A 16,645-nucleotide genomic window follows, 5' to 3' on the forward strand; every position below is an offset into this window, starting at 1 on the left:
GCATTCCTGGGTTGCATTTTCAATTTCATCCTCCCTTACAGAGTTAACAGCAAAATGCCCCTAATGTCACTGTTACAGGGATAATGGAATATATGTAGCATAGCAGATATAACTCTAATAAAATGAAATGTCTGAATTGAATTAAATGAGATTCTGTTGATGTCTTTTGCTGGAGAATCATCCTGTTTCTTCTTAAATTAACCTGGCCTTCAGGCTCTTAAAACCTAATTGTTACTTCCCTAGTGTCCACTAATGGGTTTTAAATCAAAGGAATGGGAATGATAATTGGAACTGTTAAAATTCCTTCTCATTGATTAGGTTCAGTAATTTCCAGCTCCTTGACTCTGGCTCTACCAAAGTATTCTGTGTGTGGGAGTCTGTGTGTCCACACCTCTGGACACCTCCCACTAGCCCAGGTTGCTCAGGGTCCTGTCCAATCTGACTTTGAACACTTCCAGGGAAGGGGCCCTTGTTTCCAAGCTGTCACTGACTCCAACTTGCCATGTCATCCTTGGCAGTGTCACTCACCCCCCTCCTGCTCAGAACTTGCTAAACAAACCATTCAAAAAATGGCGTTACCATTCCAGTCACACCCTTCTCCTCATCTGGTTGCAGGGATGCCACCCAGGGGGAATTTATGCTCAGTGTAATCAATCCAGATAGTTTCCTTCCTTGATTAATTTTCTGCCTGATATTTTGATCTGGTGTTAAGCCTGCTCCCTCTTTTAATCCTGCCATTTTCCCACCAGGGGGGGAGCACCAGGTAGTTTGTAACCGAGCCTGTGCACTTGGAGGTCCCACTTGTACTGATGTAATTTCTTCTCCCTTCCCAAAATTTGAAGGGTTGTCTCCAAGCAAAATTCTCTGCCCTGCTCCCTGCCTGCATGGTTTATGTTAATTTGGATTTTAGAATAAGCTCCTCTTCAGAGAAAATAAAGGTTGTGTATTGCAAGGGAAGGCTCCCAGCACCACCAGCACCTCCGAAGTAGATTCATACCTTAGAAAGAGGGTTTATCCCTGTGTAACTGTGTATTTGAAACATTCCTCTGCTCAGATGAAGAGGTACAGTTGGAAACCAAAAGATACAAAAAAAAGTGCCTCTTCTAGCACCCAGTGAGATAAAAGTGGTGTCATTCACGCTCAGAGGATTTGAAGAAATCCTGCAATTTGTCTCTTCTCCTGACAAGCAGAGGCTGCTCAAGATGTGTTGCAGCCCTGGGTATCACTGTGCTGCAGAGCACAGGCCCAGCCCTCAGCACCAGACTCAGAGGACAGGATCCTCCTGGGGGGGGTGTCATTTTACCTTCACACAGAACACAGCTTCTCTCGGTTCCTTCCTGTTGTGGCCCATCTGCTGCAAACCCTGAATTGCTCCACCTTGGGCTGACATCTCACACGCTGTGTCCTCATTGAAGATGTGGCTGGAGAGGACAGTGCTCTCCCACTGGGATTCCCATGTTGGCTGCTGCTTGGTCCTTGGGTGAGAGGTTCCTTAGAAACCCTCCAGAGCAGCAAGGGGGGCACAGCATTCACACAGGGATCTCCATGGCTCTTCAGCCACACTTCACATCCTAGGAGCTGAGAAATACACATATTTTAACCTGCCCCCAGTCCGTGGGCCCCAGGCAATCACTTTTTCTCAGAAAATATACAGTTGTGGTTTTCTGCATGGAGCACTTTGAAATGGGGCAAGGTGAAAAAAAAAATATTAAACTTTTGTTTCATGCTATCATTAATTAGGTTTCAATTTTTTTCCTGGAATAAGGATGTCTGGAATACAGATCCTACTCATCATGGGTTGTCATTGGAGAGGATAATACAGGTTTTATATGGTGCAGCACAATTTGAAGCACAATGTCTTGATCCTACCTGTTTTTAATTAAACATTCTGAGAGCAGGTCCTGTGAAGCACATTGCATCTGTCCCTGCAGCTCCTCTGTCTGAGCCTTCCTGTAATCCAAAGGAACAAAACAAGTTTAAGATAACCAAATTGCTGTCTCCATCACTGGCAGGGTATACTGAAAATAGGAGCATTTTTATGCACTGAATATTTTCCTCACTTGAGGCAAGCTGGATATTTCCTATCAGATGAGCAGCAGGAGGTAATATTTTGATGCTCTAATGCTACTGAAATAAAGACATCACACAAAGCTCACTGCACGAGCTTCATCTTGGGGAAATCTAATGCAATATGCCACTTCAAATTTGAGTGATATGTCCTTACACCATAAAGAACAGCAGGTATTTTGGCTGCATAGCAGAACCAATCTTCCAGGGATAACCTTTCCCAGCTGCATGACATTTCACCCTTACCTTTTTTTTAATACAGCCTTATAAGACAAATATTATTACTGCAAAGAGCTTTAAAATTACACTCCTTCGAAGTTTAGCCTCTTGAGGAATGCAGCAGTCCCTAAGGACACCAGGCACCAGCAGGATGAGAAGCAAAATAGACTTTCTCTGCCATGCCAACATGTATTTTAAATCCTTGTTGAAAAAGCTCCACAATTACATTATGAGGGAAAGTATCTGAGCAAGTAAATACTCCGTGATTTCCCCTGATGCAAGGGCAGGCTGCTTTCGAGTCACTGAGACATTTCAAGATCACTTTGCAGCTCAGGCAGGAGCTGATGAGGTAGGTAATGAGGGGAAAAAATCAGCAATTAGAGAGCAGGGAATCCTTCCACAGGAGAAGGGCATTTTCCTGGGTATCTGACAGAAGATCCCTTGCACTGAGAGGGTTAAGGAAAACGGCCCGAGACGCGCGTGCAGCCCGTAGCAATCTCCTTCTGTTGCAGACAGATTATCTATATAAAATGCCAAATATTAAAGTAACTATTCCCTGGGCTTTAAGGGAGAAGACTTCATCTCAGTTTGCCTGGAAAGACAAATCTTATTTCATAGCTCAATCACAGAGAGTAGCCAGAGAGGCCCAGGTGAGGAGGAGGAGAGCAAGAGATCTGCAGAAAGGAAAGGAGAGGAGAGAGGAGCACGGTGTCCATTGGGTAGATCCATGGCTTAGGAACAAAGAGTTTTTCCAGCCAGATATTTTGTCACAGACCTTCCAGCCCACCCATGATGAAGGAGAACAATCCAAGTTCACCACCTAACGCTGTTGGGGCAGTGGGCTGATGACAGGAATAAAATCTGGTCCTTTAAAAGAACTGATGGCAACTACAACCTACTGGTATTGTCAACCTAAACTATTCCTAGAGGTTCATAAGGAATGACTAAGACTTAGTGATATCTTTGTTAGCTGCCCTCCTCTGCAGCAAGACTGCTCCTTGCAAAAGTCACATTGAAGCAGCAAACATTACCTGAACCAGCCTTTTTTGTAGGTGTTTTAGCTGCCCTCAATGCAAGAAAATTAAATTAAATTAAAAGAAAACCAAACCACTAACACAGCAGGACAAGAATCAATTTTGCTTTAAAATGTTTACTCAAACCTGCCACCAAGCTGATATAAGCAAAATATTACCAAGTTTTGCACTTTTTCTCCACAGCTCTTGTTCCCTGGAAGGTCTCATGGCTCTGTGCAGAAACTGTCCCTCCAGCCAAGGTCCTGCCACCAGGTCAGGGTAAAAGTGGCAGGGCCCCAGGTGCCCAGGGCATCAGGTACCCCCCAGATCAGCTTGAAAAACCCAGGGAAGCCTCTTGATTTCAAAGCACAGATATGAGATGTCACTGACTTAATACCTGCAACAGCTGCACCCTTGTAGCATTTTTTATCTGTCAGTTTTCTAGAAAAGGTGTTTATTGACAGACAGACTCAAAGAAACAACATTTTAGGCCAAACATTCACGTGAAGAAATTTCTGAAGCCAACTAAACACAGCAGAAGTTTGTTTCAAGAGTTATGGTCAATGGAGGAACAGGAGGTTGCCAGGAGCCCAGGGTGTCCCTTCTGCACTCAAATAAATGTCTTGTAATGAAACATCCATGAGAAATTCTATGAAGTCTTGAGGAATTACTTCAAACTAACTAATGCATAAAAACAGTACCTTTTTTTTAGTTTATAATAAGGAAGATGGGATTTATCAAACCAATTGTGCACTCAACAGAAGCTGCTAAAAATCTTCCATGGGTTACCAAGCCATTCTTAGGCTCCCAAGCCATTTTTAGGCTCCCAAGGCCTTATGAATATTCCTCTAAGGTGCCTGGTTTCCAACCAGCTGTACTGGAACATCTCCCACTAGATGTGAGTTGAATTTACACAGCATGTTCAGATAATCAGTTGTGATCATTTACATGAAACAAACAAGACAAATATTTAAACAAATAAACAGTCTATGGTTTTATGAAAGCACAATGAGTTGCATAACTAATTTTTCCCAGGCACTGGGAATTCCTGCATGGTTTGAGCTGATGTTTTCAGAGTGTGACATTTTAAAAAGAGGAGAAAAAGCACTGGGGGAAGCCTGAGAAGTTTGACTTTCATTGTAATGGTGCCTCAGTACTCTGAGCTGTGAGGAGGATGGTGGGCAACTGGGAGGGCTCCTTTGCATTGTCCCAGCACCCACAGCCCACACTGCCCACCAGGAAGGGAAGGCTTGAAGAGCTCAGAGACCAAAAGCTGAAAAACACCCCAGGGGCACCCACCACTACAGCTGGGATGTCTCCTCTGCTCCCTTTCATTTTCTCATCCTCCTGAAATGTTAAGATTAATGACTTTACAAAGTCCACCCAAGCACTCTCCTCTGGATGTTCCACTTGAGGACTCCCCGTTTCCTCAGCCACTTCCACATGACCCAGTTGCTGGGACAGTAAGCCCCATTTTGATCTGATATTTTTCATATTAATAATGTCATACATTACATTTGACAGCCTCTAACTGATTCTCTGACTTTTATGTGGCAAAAACTTCTGGCAGTGTTACTGGCTTTCACTTTTTTATTAACTGCTCTGACTGGCAGTGAGATGCCCAGCAGAAACCAGTGCTCCCAGAAGGGTTTTGCAAAGGTTAGATCCTCTCATGCTGATGCAACATTTTTGTCATTATTCAAGAAGACAGATTAATCACTTAGGCCTACATCCTAATCACAGTAGGGAAAAAAAAAGAAAGAAGTCAGTCAGGTGCTTAAAAAAGGTTTAAACATTTCAATATACCTCACAAATGTAGTCCCTGGTAATCAAGAACAGGGAGAGCAGCACAAACCTGCCCGAGGCAGCATCCTGAAGTCATGCAAATAAATTCACCTCCAATGCAGAGCTGAGCAAGGATGGCTTTGGCTCTGTTTCCATGCAGGTGGACAATAGGGAAGTTTTCTTTTTAAAGAATCACAACAAAAGCTTTGGGTCTTTGTTTCAATGCCAGATTTTTAATTCCCTCACTTAAGAGATGGTTTGTCTTGCTTGCAGACAGCCCAGCTATTTAAACCTTATCACTCAGTGCAAATCCCTTCCTTACATGCAGGACAGGAGAAGCTTCAAATTAATTTTTAAGAAAGGGAAGATTGACCCAAGTTTTATAGACTGCATTTAGGGTTTAAAGGCCTGATGCAGACTCCGTTGGGATGTTCCTATTAACTTCATGATTCTCCAGGATTACTGCAATCCTGGCTGGACAGAAATGAACAGGAAGGAGCAACTCAGCTTTTATCTCTGATCACTGCTCAGAGCAGAGAGCCTGGCACATTATGGGCAAGCAGCAATTTTAGAGGAATTCATAAACCTTTTCAATGTATAGATATTTTCTTAAAGAGAGGAATTTATCACATTTGGTCGAAAATTAAAAAAATCTTAGTACCTTTTCATCCGAAGTAATGAGGAAGTGCATTTATTCTTTACTTTGCAAATCTCCTTCTTTCAGCAGATAGCACTTTTTAAATGCTGCAGCACACTTGTCATGGTAAAGGTGTTTCTTTTTCAGCTTCCCAGGTATAAGGTCTTTGGGAATAAAGGCTCTCCTATAGTCCTGGGGATCTTTTGTACCTGGTACAGACAAGGGGAAATGCATTTTTTCCCTGTTCTCTGAGGAACTGAGGACATTATGCCTCACTAGTGAATCCTTTCCCCACCTGAACCACACCTTGTGCCTGTCCTGACCTTCAGTCCAGTACATGGTGCATTACAGCAGAATTTAGAGAGCAGAATCTGTCCATCACTGAGGAGATAAAATTTCATGCAAAAAGACTTACCCTGTGCACAACCATGTTCACCAATTCCATTGTAAAACGCAGCCAAGTCTTCAGATGAACCAATGATTTATTTGTCAAGTTTCATTCATATTAAAAATGTTCAAGAGAAGATGTTGTATTTATTCTTGGCATTTCCCCCCTGTAGGTAATAGTTTGCATAAACATGGCATGAATATTCAGTGCTCAAGCATCAAAATTTGGACTCTCAGTTAGTTGCCTAAATAATGTAATATTATTGCTTTGTCCTCATGACATGTGTAACTAAGTAACAAAACATGAATTTAAATCTTACACTTATTACATTCTGTCTTTTTCACTGTGGTAAGAGAGATCCAAAGAGCTCAGCTCAGCAGGAGGTGGGATGTGCTGTCCTAAAGGTGAAGAATCAGAGAAACATGTCAACTCAAAATCCAAATGATGCTGCCTATGCTGGGCTGGAGTTCACAGAATGAGCATTATTGTCCTGGCAAGGCTCAATTTCTCAGTTATTCACCAAAAATAAATCAAAATGCTAAGAATAGGGTTAAGCCTAGATATCTTCTTCAATTCAGATGACAAAGCAGAAAGATCTACATGTCCATGGCCACCACTTCACTGGCTCTGCACGACCAGAGCACCTAGAAATGTGTAAGAATTGCTGCAGTTATTTGTAATTATTTTAATATTTTTTAATATATATTTGATATTTGAAGACAAACAGCTGGGAAAGCAGTGCAAAATGAGGAACAATCTTCAAAAGGATTGAAAGAGACATTTGTCATTTAAACCAAAAGAAAAAATAAAAATTGAAGACTTTTCAGGGAAAGAATGGCAGAATAACCTTAGAGTAAGAGGTATTAAGGTACTAAAGGGAGTAACCTTTAAAGCCTGCCTCTGAGATGGGTCCCTGAAGTCCTGGATCATAATAGCAGAGTGGAGGAAGAGAACCTTGAAATAAATGAACATTACCCCAGAAATCTCCCAGAGATGAAGGAGAGCACAGAAGTTTCATGCTAAACTATTTCTTCCTGAACTCCTAAGTAGCACGAAGCACAAGAGGAAAGGGGAAAGGAAGGATAATAGGAAGGGAAATAAATCTCTTCTTTTAAATGCATTTAGTGGCGCAGCGATAGGGGTAGGGATTACACTCAATTTCATCTGAGGGGATAACACAGTCCAGGATATTATCTGTAGTTTTATTAAAATTTCCTCTGAAAAAAAGGCTTTAGTGTTTCCTTCTGCAACAGTGGCTTTGCTCCCTGGCTGTGCCATTTACCAGAGGACTCCCCTCTTGGGATTAACCCTCTGCAAAAAATGGGCCTTATGGCACTGCACAGAAAAAAGGAGTTTAATTCAAGGGAGAAATTGCTGGTGAATAGGATGGCAGGAACCCCGGGCCAGTTATTTTCGGGGACATTATGTGAACCTCTTGTGTGAAAAGCGTGGGCTCCACCAGTAACAAGCGTAAGGTGCTGTTGTTGTTAACTGGACCAGAAGAGATAAAAGGGATTGCAGAACAACCCTCCCAAAAAATCAGCTGTTTGCATTCACCTCCTTTGTGAAGCCTGTGGAGCTGAGAAGCCGTTCACCATTTTGCAATACCTGGTTGCTTTTGTAATCTCACAAATCAGCACAGCTCCAGCCCTGCAGCCCAGGCACATTCAGCTCCTGACTGCTCCATCTTGCTGTCCTGGCCAAAGATGCACACTGCCAGCTGCCTCAGGGATGCAGCAACGAGGGACCCCAGGGAAACTGAGGCATTGCTTGATGGGACTTTGCTTCACTGACTCCTTCAGTGAACGCTCCATGGCAGGATTACACCTCCTGAACCTCTCACCTTGCTTCACGTTCACATCTTCTTCTGAAGTACTGGACTAAGATTATTTTATGTGATCTAATGACACAGCACCAAGCCTGGGATAGACAAAATAGATGCAGAAGATTAGTTCTGTTTTTTACAGCAAACTTCCAGCCAGTGCTTAATTAACAACACGCTAATGGCTAATCACTCGGTGGTTCCTACCTCTGCTCATTTCCTCAGTGACACAAGGGCACAAGACAAGGGTGAGTGGCTGCACTGCAGCTTCGTGCAATCATCTGTCACTGCACAAAGGGCTGTGTGGCCATTAACTGGGTTAATTAGGTTCATAATTGTTGCTAATCCTGACATCTGTGCTCGGCTGCTGCCGCTGAAGAAGCAAAAAGAAGCTACACACAAGATCCTCAAAATGCTGCCTGGGAGAAACTTGCCCCCATCCCAAAGGAGTCACAGGGGGTGAAGAGGGTGCACAGGGGAGAAGCCTCCTGGCTGCTGAGATTTTCCTAGTTTCAGAAGTTATTTCCAGAAGTACAGTTTCCCAGAACAGATGTGGGAAATTTTCTAGGTAAATAAAACTGGAACTGCAAATGGGATTTGGCAAAGAGGAAACATCAAGGGAATTCTTTTTGCTAGCAAAACATGAATTTTTAAGTAATTTTCAATACTGGGGATGTTCCAATTCCTCTCTAGTACTCAGAAAAATATACTGAGAGGCAGAATTTATTGTTTTCTGGCTCACAGATTGAGAACAGGAATCTCCCTCTTTCCAGCTGAGGTGGACATGGGATGAGGAATCTTCAATTACTGTGGATAACAGGAGAGTTACAGGTAAATGGTAGCTTAACTGAGTGTATTGAATTAGGCAGCATGTTGAGAAAATGCACAACTAAAGAGATTTTATGAACAAAATTGAGAGGTTTTGGCTTTTTCTTTCCCTGTAGTCATCATCTAATGTCTATCTGTTTTCTGTTCTTGACATTACATTTCAGAGGAGAGTTTTGTTTTGTTTTCTTTTATCTGCTTTGGAGAGTGACACCAAGATATTTCATGGGCTTAGTGATTTCAGTCATGTGAGTAGGTTGGTTGTCATGATTAGCAGCAGCTAAAGCAAAGCAGCATTTACCAGCTGCAGAGAACTGAGATGATGTGGCTGGGCACACAGGCTCATTGAAAGTATAATGAGCTCAGGCAACTTATAAAAGGAATCTAAATTCTGTAATGTGGGGAAGTGAAGTTCTGAAGCAGCAGCAGATCCCTGTAAGATTTGTGGTGACATGAGACTATTATAAAGTATTTAGTGAGCAGACGTTTAACTGAACATGGATAAAAAATGAGGACAGTGTGTTTTTCTGAGAAGAATTTTAAAGTTTGGCTTAACCAAGTGGCTAATGATCACACTGCAATGATGCCAAGGAGGGAACCAGCCTCTCTCATCACAGACCATTTTTGCCAGCCACTAAAGTATCACCATTTTAATCTGTTCCCTGCTTCTGAAGATCATTTTTGGCTCTCTGTCATCTACGACACTTAAATTCCCCCAGCATCACCCACTTTAATCAGACCCAGCTTTGCTTTCAGATTCTCTCCTTGCCCAGCAGACCTTCCTCTCTGCAGCTCCTGTCTCCCAAGGAGATCCCAGCACATCTGCCTCCAGCCTTCCCATTTCATTTGAGGTGGTTGCTACTGGTCCATGGTGTGAAATAATAATGTTTTCAGCAATTCTCAAACTGTGGCTTTTGACAGAACACACAGGGCTCACCTGAGCATCTTCCTGCCAGTGTGGGGCTGCCAGGGAAGGCAGAGATGTTTGTGTGGTATCTACCTTTGGTGTGTCCCCAAAGAGGGAATTTGTTGGAGTTGGTTGGAATGCGGGATGTGTGGGCAGGTGAGCAACAGCTCATCTGACTGTCAGAAGCTGGAAGCAGCTGTAGGAGAGTGAGAGCTGCCAAGAAAAGCTTTGTCAAGGTGATCAATCTGGGTGGGTTCTTTGCAGTCAGGCAAGAGACCTCCCATTCCCATCAGGTCACCCACAGCCCTCACTGCTCAGACCCACCAGAACTCCTGTTCCAGACTCCCACGGAAGCACCCCTGCTGCTCTACCACTCTAGAGCATGTGATCCTCCTGCCTCCCAACCCCCTCATGGCTATTTGGGAGCACAGGACCAGCCCCTGCAGAGGACAGAAGTACCTTTTGTGTCATGCCATGCTCTGGGCAAGTGAAGAAGTAAAACATCCTGTAAAGGGTGGTGCAACAAGAGGGCTGCAAGAGCTCTGCTTTCTTTTTAGCAATTATCTCACCCAGCATCATCCCAAGACACGTGCATCCTATTTGCAAGTCCTGTTGTTCCCAATACTCTCCAAACCATCATGCTGAGAGCTGTCTCCTGGCTTGGGGCAGAGGACACATGATGAACTCAACATACCACAAAGGTGCTGAAGCAAGACCTGTACTACAGAAGTACAGCACAGCATTGAACCAAAAATAAACATCAAGCATGAAAATTACACTGAGTCTCAGAAAAAAAATGGGAATCTGCCTCCTTTCCCCTCTTCAAATATATTTTAAAATCCCATCCCAATTAAAATTCAGGGGCTGGAACTGATGAGGCTCAGCAAGCAAAAGAGAAACACTAATTTAGCCCAGATTCCATTGCTTATTAGGCAGTTCTCTGATTTGGGGAACTATGTGTTACACCAGGGATTATTTTTTTGACCATTTTGCTCCAATAGCAAGGAGAAAGTTTTTCCATTTCCTTTTGTAGAGAAACATATACCAGCTATGCCTCAGCTCATGTAAAATGTAGGAAGTTATAATGGAAGTTTTACAATACCCTTTCAAAATACCCAAAGACACATTAGGCAGACTCTTTCAGCTGCTGAATTCATTCAACATTTCCCTACTTTCTGCTCAAAAGTGGTGAAATATGGTGGTTTTATGATTAGAGCACTGTCATTTATAGGTTTGACTTCAGTCATTCATTTAGCAAAAAGCCTTTTTTTTCAGCCAAAGAGAATAATTCCATCTCTGCCTGGCTGGGGAAAATCTAAAAGGGCTGCTTGGCTGCAGCCAAAACACAGGGCAGAACGTGCCACCCACCTTTTTATTTCCATCTTATTCCTCCCAACTCAGTAAGTTAAACAAATTATTAAAAAAATAAAACAATAAAACAGCCTAAAGGAGACCACTGACAGGCAGCAGGTGAAATAAAATTTCCTGTTTACACAGGAGATATTATTCCAAATGGGAAGTTACAAAAGAGACATGCACTATTCCATTACAGGACTTCTTGTGCAAAATGCAGCCTTGGACTTTGGTGTGGAAGGGGAGCCTGAGGCTGCAGGGCACTGCAAATATAGCCCAGGCTGCTTGGTCAGGGGCTTGAATTCAAGCCAGATCAGATCCCACTGCAAAGAAATAGCAGAAATGTTATCCTAAAAAGGCACACCACACCCACTCCCCAGATTTATAGGGCATTTGAAAGAAGTCTTACATGTGCTGGTTGGTAACGATGATGAACTTTCATTTTCTTGCTCTAACCAGAGGTCAGCTGGCAAGAAGGTCCAAGGGAACACCAGGCAGGCTTCAGGTGGCATCTCCAGAGGGTTTGTCTTTCCTGCACACATTAGTTGAATACACACATGGTTTAAAAGAAACCTTCAGGTTTAAACTGAAAGGGAAAATATATATATATGTATGTTAATAATTTTGGGCTCCTTCTCACAGCAAATGCTCTGAGGGGAGAAAACGTACAGAGGAAATGTAGTGAATTAGCTGTAAAGGGCAGGTTTTGACCTGATAAAATTGGCGTGGCTATTTAGGGAGCAAGATTTCATTAGAGTTGCTATAGCAATTGGAACAGTTTGGCAAAGCCTAATGAAGGATTATGACAGAAATAGAGGCTGCTGTAAGCCATCAAAAGCTATGGGAACAGAAGCTTCATAGATTTCTGAGCAAAATCCCTCTGGAAGTACATTGATCTCCCTGGAAGATATCACTCTCATTTCAAACATTTCTCCAAGGTATTCACTAAGCAATGATTGCAACACAAACCCGAGTGCCCTCTCACTGCAAAGAGTTATTGGTGGATTTTCCCCTCTCACAGGCACACTTTATTATTAAGTGCTTTATAATAAAAATACTTGGCACTTGCGTGGCACCTCTCGTCTCAGAGTGGTGCTAAGTTGCTCCTGATGCTGGGTGTTAACCTCCTCAAAGTGGTTTTAGATACCTCCTGTGGCTGAGTAAATGGAGCCTGAGGTATGACAGGACTTTACTCCAGCCTTTCCAGGGGTGGGGGGATGCACATGATGGGAGGGCTCCCAAATAAACCTCATGGCAGATGAAGAGGAGTATCTGCAGAGCTCTCCAACACACAAGGCACCCCCTTGGTGGGAAAAAGCTCTTCTGGGTCTGGCTGAGTTCCCACTGCTCTGTGGTGCCCCTCCAAGGTGTAAAATCAGAGCTACCTCCAACAGGGGATGTTCTCCACTCCCCCACTGTGTGGTGCCAAAAGGTTTGCTCAGGAGCCACAGAACTCTCTCTATATACTTACTGCATTATGCAGTGCCCAGCACCTCTCCCACCAGGGGAGAGGGTTTTCCCTCGGATCTCAAAATGAGAAAGAAAAAAAAAAAATAGCCTCCAGGTGAGCAGAGCACACCTAGAGCAATTCCCAGCCCAACTAGCACGCAGTGAGCACCAGCCTGTGCCTGCTCATCCCTGACAAGAAGAAGGATTGAAGATTCCTTGCCTTGCCTTCAGCTCTTGGCCCATCCAAGTTGCTGCTGGTCTTACTCTACCCTTAGGGTCAGGGCTCTAATTTCCAAAGTCTCATGAAAACCTAGAGGCAGCTCTCAGGAAGTTGAGTGGCACTGAATTCAGGTGCAGGATCTGCAGGCTGGTGGGTATGGTGAGCAGCAGCTCTCCAGGCTCCTGAGAGTGGGACCTGCCCATGGCTGGACAGAGCTGCAGCATGGGACAGACCTGCAGAGGACAGACATTCACCTACAGCCCTGCAGCAGGGACTGAAACAGGTTTTCTTTCCTAAAGACTTCTAGGTTGCACCTTTATAGCATGAAAATCCAAAGCAACAATAAACCCTGTCCTTCATGACTCATCTCCATGGAGTTAAACGGAAGGAAATTTGTTACTGGGCTCTTTGAAGCCTCCAACCCTAGAACAGCCCCAAAGCATCACCACAGGGTATTGTAAATAGTGATTTGAATTAAGAAGTAGATTACTTTTCCATTTGGTCAGTACTGGGCAGACAGCCCTGGGTGCTGTGGGGGGAGCTGGGTGGGAGCAGTGCAGGGCAGCACACAGACCCCCCCTCTGCTGTAGGAAACAACAGGTAAAGCAGGTTTTCCAAACCTCTCTGCTAACAGTGTTATAAATGAATTTCCTCTGTTTGTTCAGAGGTATCAGTCAGCTGCCAGTGAGTGTTTGCAATGTGCCTGAGCATCAAAAAATGTATTTTGACATTAATTTTGTTTCTGACAGAAAAAAAAAACCAAACCAACAACAAACCACAAAACATTTCACACATGGGAGGCCTTGAGGTGTCAAGTCATATGCTAACTCTGCTGTGGTAGCTCTAAATTGCTTCTGAAAAATTACCTTCAGACTGCCTTTGTCAGACAGATGCAAAACCAAACAGAATTTGCTCACCAGTGCAGCAGGCACAGGGCACAGCAACCTCAGCCATCTACCATGTGCTGTGTCACACCTGCAAGTGATGTCCCACTTAGCCTAGAGCCTGCTAGGTACTGTGTCTTTAACTAGACTCAAGAAATCAAGACCTTGTTAGGTGATTTGGAATATGTCTGAGGGGTTTTGAGGAGTGGTGGATATGGAGGTGTTACCATGAAAGCACAAAAAAAAACCCCAAACCAACCAACAACCAAAAACCTTTCATGGGCTCACTGTTTCATACCAGATTGTACTCCCACACTCCTCAGGTAGTTAAAAGAGTGAAAGGAAAGCACAAGGATGTTTGCAGGCTACTCTCACATCTTATTATCTCTGCTTTCTTGCAAGGTCATTGATACAACCAAGCACATGAGCAAACCAAAGGACAAGAAGATGAAGGTGGGTAGCCATTCAGGCCAGCACTAGCCCCCTAACCCAATCTTTTCAGCCAACCTCTATGCTCAATGGACAGCCAGCATGAACCACTCTCACCAAGAACCTCTGTCTCCACTGGCTACAAAGACAGGCTGGCACAACTGGGCTCACTGAGCTCAGCCCCTCTGAACACTCAGCGAAGGAAGCGGCTCAGAAAGTGCAAGAAAACAGTGATAACAACAGGAAAAGAAGCAGGAAGCCTTGAGTCACTTCAAAGATAACAGTCACAGCATCTTCCAACCACATTTCCTCCCTGCAGTGGCTTGCCAAGTTCTCTCTGCTGTTAGTGCTCACTCCTACACCTCCCATGTGTGCAGGGTCTGCACAGAGTAACTGGCCACAATATGTTGGGCACAGGCTGGAGTCGCTGGGGTCACACCACCAGACTCTCATTTTCTTAGAACTTCAAAACAGCCCCAGAATAAGAAGAAGTGGCATTTGAGGAAGATTTCAACATATGGCCACGTGAGCAAATTTTCAACATATGGACTATCAAATGCACTTGAGATGTGTTAGAGCCCATTCCATGATCCCCGGTCAGTTATTACAGAAGATTTGATAAGACTAAGGATTTAGGTGCCCTTTTCAGCTTAAAAAATAGTCCAGAGGCACTCCATCCACAGGAGAAAGATTAGAATTCACCTCATTTAAAGGGTACTCACTAATTTATTGTCTGGGAATTTGAGCAGTAAGTAACTCATCATCGGGATTTCTCGTCTTTGGTTCTGGTATTAAATAATATAAATTGGCTACTAAAGCAAAAAATATATATATATATTTCATTTTACTTAATACAGGACATACAGGAGAGTTGGTTCATTCATCCTCTCTTAAAAATGAAAGCACTAGTAGGTATGTTTGATTATATTATTCCACTGGGAGAGAGAAATAAACCTGCCTGTGGAAACTTAAATCAGGACTCGCAATTTACTAAAACAAAACAAAACCAGAAAGAAATGCCATATCTTCTCTTTTTATAGCAACATCCAATGTAAAAATGACAACAGCAGCAATTCATAACAACGACCAAGTAATTGATGATAGTAGATCTTTTGCAATGCCAAAAAAATTTATATGAAGCTGTAACATTTTTTCCTCTGAGAACTAAAGTGCTTCCTGTTGTCTTAAGTATCACAGCCAATCATGGCAATTGCTCCTTTGAAGGGTGAAACTAATGGGTGGTAAGAGCACAACCCTTCCCCTTCCCCATAGCACAACCTCAAAGGAAGGCACCTTAACTTACACACAGATACTCACCCAGACAGCTGCAGGCAGCCCAGCAATGCAAATTTCAATGTCATTTGTAGATTATTAGAAATTAACTCAGTCGAGTTGTTTAGCCTTTGCAAATCTCTTCAAAAGAGAGATTTCTCCTTTCAGCTTCAGCCTGTTCCACTCTTCTTTGGTTTTGCCTTTGCCTCAGGACTTGCCATCTGCACCTGGTAGCAGGTGAAAGCCTCTTCTGCTGCAACAGATATTTATCCTGCCCTTCAGCTCAGCTCCAAGGGCTCTTGATGATCACTTCAAAACTGTCAGTGATAGTGTTTATGTCAGCACTGGTAAATCAAGGGAGAGAGAAAATCTCTGATTTTCTCCAGAAGTGCACCTGAGCTTCATCACTGGGAACCTGGTTCTGCCTCAGGAGAGACACAAACTGGTGCACAGTCTGACCAGTGGGTGCTCTGGATAAAGCCATGTTCTCCTTCTGAAAATCAAAAAGAATACTACAGAGGGGTTAGAAGCAGTGACCAGACATGGTGGTTTAATAATAACTTAAAAAAAAAAAAAAAAAAATTAATTAAAAAATTTAAAGGAAACATTAATGTGTTGGATGAGCCTGGATCTCCAGGGGTAGCAATCCCTTTGCAAGCATCTCCCATTGCAACCACCTCCCCTATACCTGCACCAGCTCCAGAAAGTAAGGAATCTTGCAGCAGGAGAGTGCAGTTCCTGCCAGGTTACCTTCCCCAGGGGGAACAGCTGGGACTCGACACCCTTCAATGAGCATTTCTTTACAAGCTTCATTAACACTGCCAGAAAGTGCATAAAAGTTTGGGTTTCACCTCTGACAACCTGTTCATGGGCATTGCTGGTCCCCACCAGGCTGGGAGGGGGAAGCAGCTGGGCTGGAGGTGCTGAGACCAGCCAGAGACTCCACAGCATTCCTGGGAAACGGGCTGAGCAGCCCAGACAAATTGGGATGCACACAGGAGCTTTCAAGCCCCACATACAAAAAGGGCAAACAAAATTCAGAGGCTGTATTAAGAGGAAAAGGGGAAGGCAAGGGGGACATCAGGATAAACATGAAGCAACATTCGAAATAAAGAAGGAGGGAGAAACCACAGGAAGCAGCAGACCTCTAAACAATCAAGTCCACCCATTAACCCAGCACAGCCAAGGCCACCACTAAACCATGTCGCTCAGCACCACATCTACACAGCTTTGAAATCACTTCAGGGATGACCAACCCCACCACTTCCCCAGGCAGCCTGTGCCAGGGTCTGACAAGCCTTTTGGGGAAGAAATCTTCCCAGCACAGAGGTCTTGCTCTGTGTGACCAAGGGGAGCATCTCTAGTCTCCCAGCCC

The sequence above is a fragment of the Chaetura pelagica genome, unplaced genomic scaffold, assembly GCF_000747805.2.
Source record: "Chaetura pelagica isolate M959 unplaced genomic scaffold, ChaPel_1.0 scaffold846, whole genome shotgun sequence".
Taxonomy (NCBI): domain Eukaryota; kingdom Metazoa; phylum Chordata; class Aves; order Apodiformes; family Apodidae; genus Chaetura; species Chaetura pelagica.